Source organism: Cnephaeus nilssonii (assembly GCF_951640355.1).
Source record: "Cnephaeus nilssonii genome assembly, chromosome: 17".
Lineage (NCBI taxonomy): Eukaryota > Metazoa > Chordata > Mammalia > Chiroptera > Vespertilionidae > Cnephaeus > Cnephaeus nilssonii.
Genome location: NC_137088.1, coordinates 32,322,266 through 32,329,717, shown reverse-complemented (window position 1 = coordinate 32,329,717; position 7,452 = coordinate 32,322,266). Strand labels below are relative to the sequence as shown.

At 44.9% G+C, this 7,452-nt stretch overlaps 1 pseudogene across 1 annotated transcript; it reads right to left on the bottom strand.

Annotated features, from left to right (window-relative positions):
- Positions 1 to 6,859: 6,859 nt before the first annotated feature.
- On the bottom strand, positions 6,860 to 7,229 carry LOC307113711 (large ribosomal subunit protein eL31-like; annotated as a pseudogene). The gene has a single exon. The product of its transcript is annotated as a large ribosomal subunit protein eL31-like (transcript).
- Positions 7,230 to 7,452: the final 223 nt, after the last annotated feature.

Below are 7,452 nucleotides of genomic sequence, written 5' to 3'. Positions count from 1 at the left end.
TTCTGCTCTCCCCTCCCTTCTCAGGGGCTCACATTCTTCATACTCTACATATCACCAATTTTTTTCTGGAGAAACATAGGCAAGAAACTTAACTCGAAAGTTGGGTTGGCAAACTATTTCTGTAAATACTTGAGGCTTTGTTGCCATTGTCTCTCTCTCGGCTAGTCTCTCTCAACCATTCAATTCTGCTGTTTTAGTGTGAAAATAGCTATAGACAATGTGTAAACAAATGGGCGGGGCTAGGTTCCAATAAAATTTTATTTATGGACACTGAAATTAGAATTTCATATAATGTTCCCATGACATAAAATATTCTTTTTTCAACCCTGCCCCCACAACTCTTTCAGAATGTAAAAGCCATTTGAAGCGCATGGGCTGTACAAAATGGGCCAGCAGGATTTGGCCTGCGGGTCTGGGTTTGCCAAACCTGCTCTAAAGTAAGAGTGAGGACCTAGTGTAATGACATTGAGGGCAGAAGGATCCTTTTGTTACTGGGAAACCCCTGGGTGGGCTCAGGCTGCCTGTAGCAATGTCCAATAAGGAAGGCAGGGTTGAATCTTATAAGGCTTTTATCGAGAAGGCCAGCCAACCACGAAGACTGGGGGTTTATAAGCATTCAAATCCTGTCTCAAAGCAAGGTGCAGGGGACAGGATTATAAAGAGGAATGGACGAGGGTGAGGCTGGGAACGGAATGCTGCTACATGCATCCCTGGGGGTCCGCAGATTCAGTTATTGTTCTTGGTTGTCAAGCGATGAGATGATGTCTTGACTCCTGGTAGGGACGGCCTGACCACGCTTAACTGTTCTGCTTGCTTGCTGGGTACATTGTCCGCAGCTGAGTCACCTCCTCAATCACTTTACCCGGGATCAAAGGGAGTATGCAGGTGCACTGGCCTAAAAAACGCAACTCAGAAAAACTTAACCCTCTGTTCCCATATAAGAAAGTTAACCTCCCCTGTTCACGTAAGTATATGTATCCTAGGATTTACAATTAATAGGATTATTTTTCAGATTAATTCAGGTGCTCTATAAGTCCCCCCCTATCACTTTCATTCCTTTGCCGTAAAGCTCAGTCCCAGTAAATTGCAGGTATTCAGTACTCGGCCTGAGTGATTGAAATTTTAGGAGCCCTGTCCAAGTAGGTAGGGACGTTAACACCAAAATCATCAGGAGACCCTGACAGCAGGAGGGACTTCTGTGCAATAATTGCTCTGAGGCCTGGGAGAGAAGGCTCCCTGCCCTGAGTCCCGTGCTGTAAAAGGCTCGCTTTGGTCCTGGTCTGGCTTTGACATCAATGGATGAAGAATCCACAGGGCAATGGAGACACATGCACTAACCTCTTTATCCACGCTTCAGACCGCATAATTCCCTCAAGTCCACTTTTATGTTGGTGTGGCCTCTTTCCTGGGCACATTCTCCAGTGTCCAGACTGAGACAGGCTAGTAAGCCAGGACAGGTGGAATAGGGAAACTGAGACAGACAGTTAAAGGGCTATGCAGTTTACAGCCATCTAGTAAATCACAAAATCCTATCTTCCCTAACCAGGAATACTTGGAGTAAATGGTTTCCCCTTCTCCTCCCCAACCAGAGGGTGAATAGCTTAAATCACCCTACTGGGCAAGATAGCAAAAATCCAATTAGTATCATTTTCTCCATCTGTTGGCGGTGATAATGACACCAGGTGTTAGACCGGTGAAGTCAGACCAGACCTTGATTCAGCAACCTCGGTACTTGAGTTCTGGCCAAGAAGGAATTCAGATCTAAGACTCAAACCATAAGAGAGAGTTTACTTAGAAAGTCACAGAGCTAGAATAAGAGCTGTGGAAGAAATGGGCTCAGGAAATGTTACAGAGGCAAAACAAGGGCCCTTGAAGCTAAGAGAGAGGAGGGGCAGGAGAGCTCTCAGGGGGAGAGCTGCTGGAGCCTCCATCCTAAGGTCTTTTAAAGGTTTGGGGTTGAGGGGCTGTCTTAGGGGAGGATCTAAAAAAAAAAATCATCAGCTTTTCAGGTGTGTCCTTTCAGGATTGTGGTCTCCACTGATTGGTTGGTACCAGGGCAAGGGGTCTTTAGTCAATGCAGCTGGTCCTGATGTCAGCTATGGCATTGCTTGTCTGCTTTTACTGCTCCTCTGGGCCTGGAGCTGGAACACAACTGAGGCCTAGATGTTATTCCTATTCCTAGGGGTTAATGCTTAAGGGAGTGTTGTGCAAGGGCCTGCATGGGAGTTGAATTAGGCCACTCTTCAGCCCCTTGTTCCTCCTCCAAGGAGGTCTACCACATGACTAGCAACATGCCAGGAGGAAGGTCAGGGGAGAGACCTAACCGCGTGACCAGCGATATGCTAGGGAAGGAATGATTATCTTGGGGTGATGTCCTTGTTTTTTCAGTTTTGTCCATGCTAGGCACCCAGGGCTTTCTGCCCTGGTGACCTTTCGTACCTGGCCGATCATCCTTCTCTGCCCATGTCTGTCTCACTGCCTACCACACATCCACTTCCAAGGATGGATGAAGTTAAGGGAATAAATCTCATTTTAGGTCATCAGCATAAAGCTGATGAATATTCTATTGAGATCTTCCCCCAAGACCTTCCCTAAACTCCCAGCCTGTAAAAACCCTCAAAATGAAGGAGCATTCCTGTGCCTTTTCCTTCCTCCTCTTCTTCACTCTCAGGTGTGCATCTCCTAAACTCTAGGGGAACCCATGAGACTTGCAACAGGGGAGCAATGGGCAGATGCAGCTCGTCCAGGGCTGACCCCCTGAACTTTTCTTTGACTTCTCAGTGAGCCCAAACAGCTCCATCTAGTCTCTCTCCCATTGCTTCTTCTATCCTAAGCCCTTCCTTGTTTCACTGTCCCCAGCTTTAATAAATATACTCTCAAAATCTCCTGGACTCAAGTTGTGAAATCTTTCCAACACCAAATCAAGAACCCACACACTGCAGGCTGGCCAGAGGCAGACCCACTCCAGGCCGGGTCCCCTTTCTGGTGACAAGACAACACTATCAATGTGCTCAAGCCTGGGCCCAAGGGATGGCCAAGGGGCAGTTGTTTGCATAGGATGTGATGGAGCTTGGAAGCATGGGCTAGGGCTTATGTGTGTTGGGGGTGAGAAGAGAAGAGCAGAGGTGGCCAGGGATAGATGGCCAGGGATGGCTTCTTCTATCTGGCCATATTAGGCATAGGATTCTAAATTTAAACCTGGCTAGACAGGTAGTTATGAAGGTATATTTGTCATGTCATGTCAGCATGAAACAGACAACCAATGGGTCTGTGCTGCCTGTCACTACTGAGCCAATTCAGCAGAGACAGGGTTAAATCATATATGAGCGTTTATTCCAATACAGCTGGCAGTATGGGAGAACAGCAGGTCATCCACAAAAATCTACTCTGCAGCTCCCCATAAACCAGCTGCTTATATAGGGTAAGACAAAAATTACACGGGGAAGGAGGGATTACAGGCATGGGGAAGGAGGCTATGCAAGCTGGGGTGGGACTCTATTGTTTTGGCAACAAGGTTGTTAATCTTTCCATGATAATAGGCAATTCTTGAATGAACATGGACCGAATTCGAAGGTTGACTCCCAGCCAGGTTAGAATGTATCAGGGAGAGGAGGTGGAACTTCTAGCCAGGTTAGAATGTCCTTTCTTTAACCAGAACAAGGCAATTACAGTTGATAGAGCATGATGAATTTTGATCAGCTCTAGCAAGATATGAACATTGCCATCCTCATACCATATGTTCGCAGAATACTTCTGAATTCAGATAAACAAGTAAAATGATTTTCATGGTTAATCCCTGGATTCCTTTCCTGGAAAGCACCCGTGGTAGCAGAAGCTGTGGTTTTCTCCTCTTCTTTTCCATGCCTGCCCTCTGATGGTCAATCAAGAGAAATACAGTCAGATTCTTTGTCAGATTCTGGCAGAGGGGTCACAAACTCAACCACCTGCTGGGCCCAACAGGAAATGTAGAAGAATGAAGCCAGCAGGATGTGAGAATGGGGAGTAGTGGGGTGTATTGGCCTCTTCTAAAAGGGAATGACCTACTCACTCAGGGTCGAAGGCTGCTTCTATAGAACAGAGGTCATAATCTGACAGCCTATACAGCTAGATGTCCTTTGTGTGGCCTTCACAGGGTTGATGCATACAGTGTCTCAAAATAGTTTCATTCATTAAAATGTTTTTATTTCCAGCTCTTTGACAAATTTCTGCATATTTGGCAACTCCATGTTTACATTGCCACATGGCAACAATCTGGCAATATAATGGTTGTTAGAGGACTTTTGAAAATGACGGATGACATTCAATAGCAAGTTATGATTTTTTCAGTCAGAGAAAGAATTATCTCTATGACATCCCCAACAGATGTGGCTATATGTTTTATACTTTAGAAATTCCAGAAATAGGAAGTACATTAATTTTACTTGCTTTTATTTTTAATTAATTTTATTTGCTTTTAATTATTTATTATGTAATATTTCATACGAACAAAATCACACAAATACACACATATTATAAGGTATGTGAAATAATAAATGATCTTTTCTCCACCACCCATCATAAAAAATTGGACATTGCCAGAGCTTTCGAAGGCTACCTGTGTCCTTTTCCCATTGAATCCTCTCTCTACCCTTTGAGGGTAAATACCATTTTGTTTTCTTTATTATTCATTTGCTAAACTCTTAGTTATTCTGAGAATTATTCTAATTATTTATTGTCCCTTTGAGATTTCTATGTACATAATCATTTCATTTGAGAAAATTAACTTTTTTTTTCTTTCCAATCATTATAGCTCTTATTTCTTTTTCTTATTATACTGATTAGGTTCTCGAACTAATGTTGTTGAGAAGTGGTAACAGTAGGGAAATCCTTATTGTTATTATTATTATTATTTATGTTAATCCTCACCTGAGGATATTTTTCCATTGATTTTTAGAGAGAGTGGAAAGGAGGGAGAGAGACACACAGAGAGAAACATTGATTTAAGAGCGACATATAGACTGGTTGCCTTCTACAAGCAGTCAGGGATTGAGCCTGCAACCCAGATACATTCCTTTGAACAGGAATCAAACCTGAGACCCTTTGGTTCTCGGGCCAACGCTGTAACCACTGAGCCAAACCAACCAGGGCTGTTGTCTTGTTTTTAACACCATAAGACAAGGTACATTTAGAGGAGTCTAGCTTCTGTACTATTCCAGACCATCTTTTTTTCTTCCTTCCCCCTTTTTTTCCCTTTCTTTTTATTATATGACCATTTACTATTAGGTTTTGGTTTATCTGTTCATTGCTGCAATGACTTCTGACACTAGCTACCCAGAGTTAGGCCAGACTTCATAGGTTAAGAGTACTGTGCTCCAAAAAAATAGAAAAAAAATAAAAAAGAGTACAGTGCTCCACAGACTGACCCCCACTCCAAACACCAGCCATAGGGTAAGGCAGTGGTTGGCAAACCACGGCTCGCAAGCCACATGCGGCTTGCGAGCCGCGGTTTGCTGCTCTGTTGACTGAGCTTGCCGACCACTGGACTAGACTAAATGTTACCATGTAGTTGGAAGCTGTGAGGATTAGGCAATTGTGGCATATTGTGTGCAAAGAGGTAAAGGGTAGCATGTGGCTCACGAGCCACGGTTTGCCAACCACTGGGCTAGGGCGTTTCCAGGGCCACCCTCACTTCTGAATAACTAGCTACAGATTTGAGGGTTTTAACGTTAAATACTAGGGGCCCAGTGCACGAATTCGTGCACCTTGAAAGGAACTGTGGGCCGCAAGGCTGTGGTGGGCACAGGGGCGGGTCTCGGCCCATCCTCTGCCCCCAGCCTGGCCCCTCCTGTTGCGGCCCCCCACCAAGCAGCCCTGCTTCTGCCACTGCTGCTTCCATGCACTGATGGTGCTGGCCCCACTTACACCTGCTGCTGGCACCAGCAGCAGGTGCGAGCAGGACCGGCGCTGTCAGTGGGTACAAGTAGCGGCTGCTGCCCCGATTGCCCCTCAGGAGCAGGGCGAAGTGGAGAAGTACTGAGGGACGATTGAGGCCGGTAGCTGCTGCTCACACCCACTGACAGTGCCGAGAGATTGGGCCTTGCGCCAGGTGCTGGCAGCAGGTGTGAGTGGGGCTGGCGCTGGCAGCAGGTGTGAGCACCCAGCGGGACCATGGTGCACAGGAGCAAAGAATTTTCAATAAACACCAGAGGCTCGCCCTGATGACAGCTACTGGCACCCTGCCTTGGTCTGGTGCCCCCACTCACCTGCTCCACCATCCCACTGCGGCCGATGCTCACCATGTGCTGCGCTCTGCTGCCTGCTGTGGGTGCCTGCTATGTTCCGCGCACACCCCCTGGTGGTCAGCGCACGTCAGTGACCGGTTGTTTGGTTGGTTGGTTGTTCAGTTGTTTAGTTGTTCTGCTGTTTGGTCTATTTGCATATTAGGGTTTTATATACATAGATACTTGGAATTCCTAGGATAAAATCAATTTGGTAGTGAATATATTATCTTTTTCATAAATTGCTAGATTCAGGTTGCCAATATTTAGTTTATGATTTTTGTATGTATGTGAGTGAGTGTGATAGATCCTTGATTATCTTATCTATGTATGCTTTTGATACTAATTACAATAATTTCAAAGAATTAAAGTGGGGAGTTTAAAATCTCTTTTCCTTGAAAGTTGGTAGAACTCACCTTTACTTTAAAAAATTTTTAAGATATAATTTTATTGATTTCAGAGAGGAAAGGAGAGGGAGAGAGCGATAAAAACATTAATGATGAGAGGGAATCATTGATGGGCTGCCTCCTACACATTCCAACCGAGCCGCACTGGCCAGGACTCTTTCTTGCAGTTTTATAACTTTATTTGACAATCAGCAGTTAGTTCTCATCCACATTAACAGTCGATTTTTCGAAGTGGTAAAAGGTACATAGGTGACCAACACATAGAGCTTGTTTAGTGAATCTTCATCCTCATTACGTTTTCTGGACAACTGCACCCAGATACACTATGGACATTCCTATTCCTTTGGCCCAGACAGCTTTGTTCAACCTGGTGTCTATGCGCACATCTGGAGTTCCCATCTTCTTCCTGGCAAATTTCTGGATCTCTTTGAGTGCCTGAGGGGCCACACTTCTTGAAACCTGCTTCATGAATGTGCTTGTGAACGTCGATGGTGTATTCTCTGGTCACTACCTCGTTGATGGCAGAACGGCCCTTCTTCTCGCCACCCTTCTTTGCAGGAGCCATTATGCTGGGCCCAAGTTGGAAAAGGTCTTTCTCCCTTTTTAAATCTTTTCCCCTTTGAATCGTTTGAGAGTAAGTTTCAGATATCATGCCCCTTCCAACCTCAGTACTTAGTATTTGTTTCTAAAGAATAAGGGCCCTCTCTTACATAACCAGAGGGAATTTAATAACTCAAGAAATTTAATATTTATCTGTTAGACTGGCACAGTTCACATTCCACTTTTGC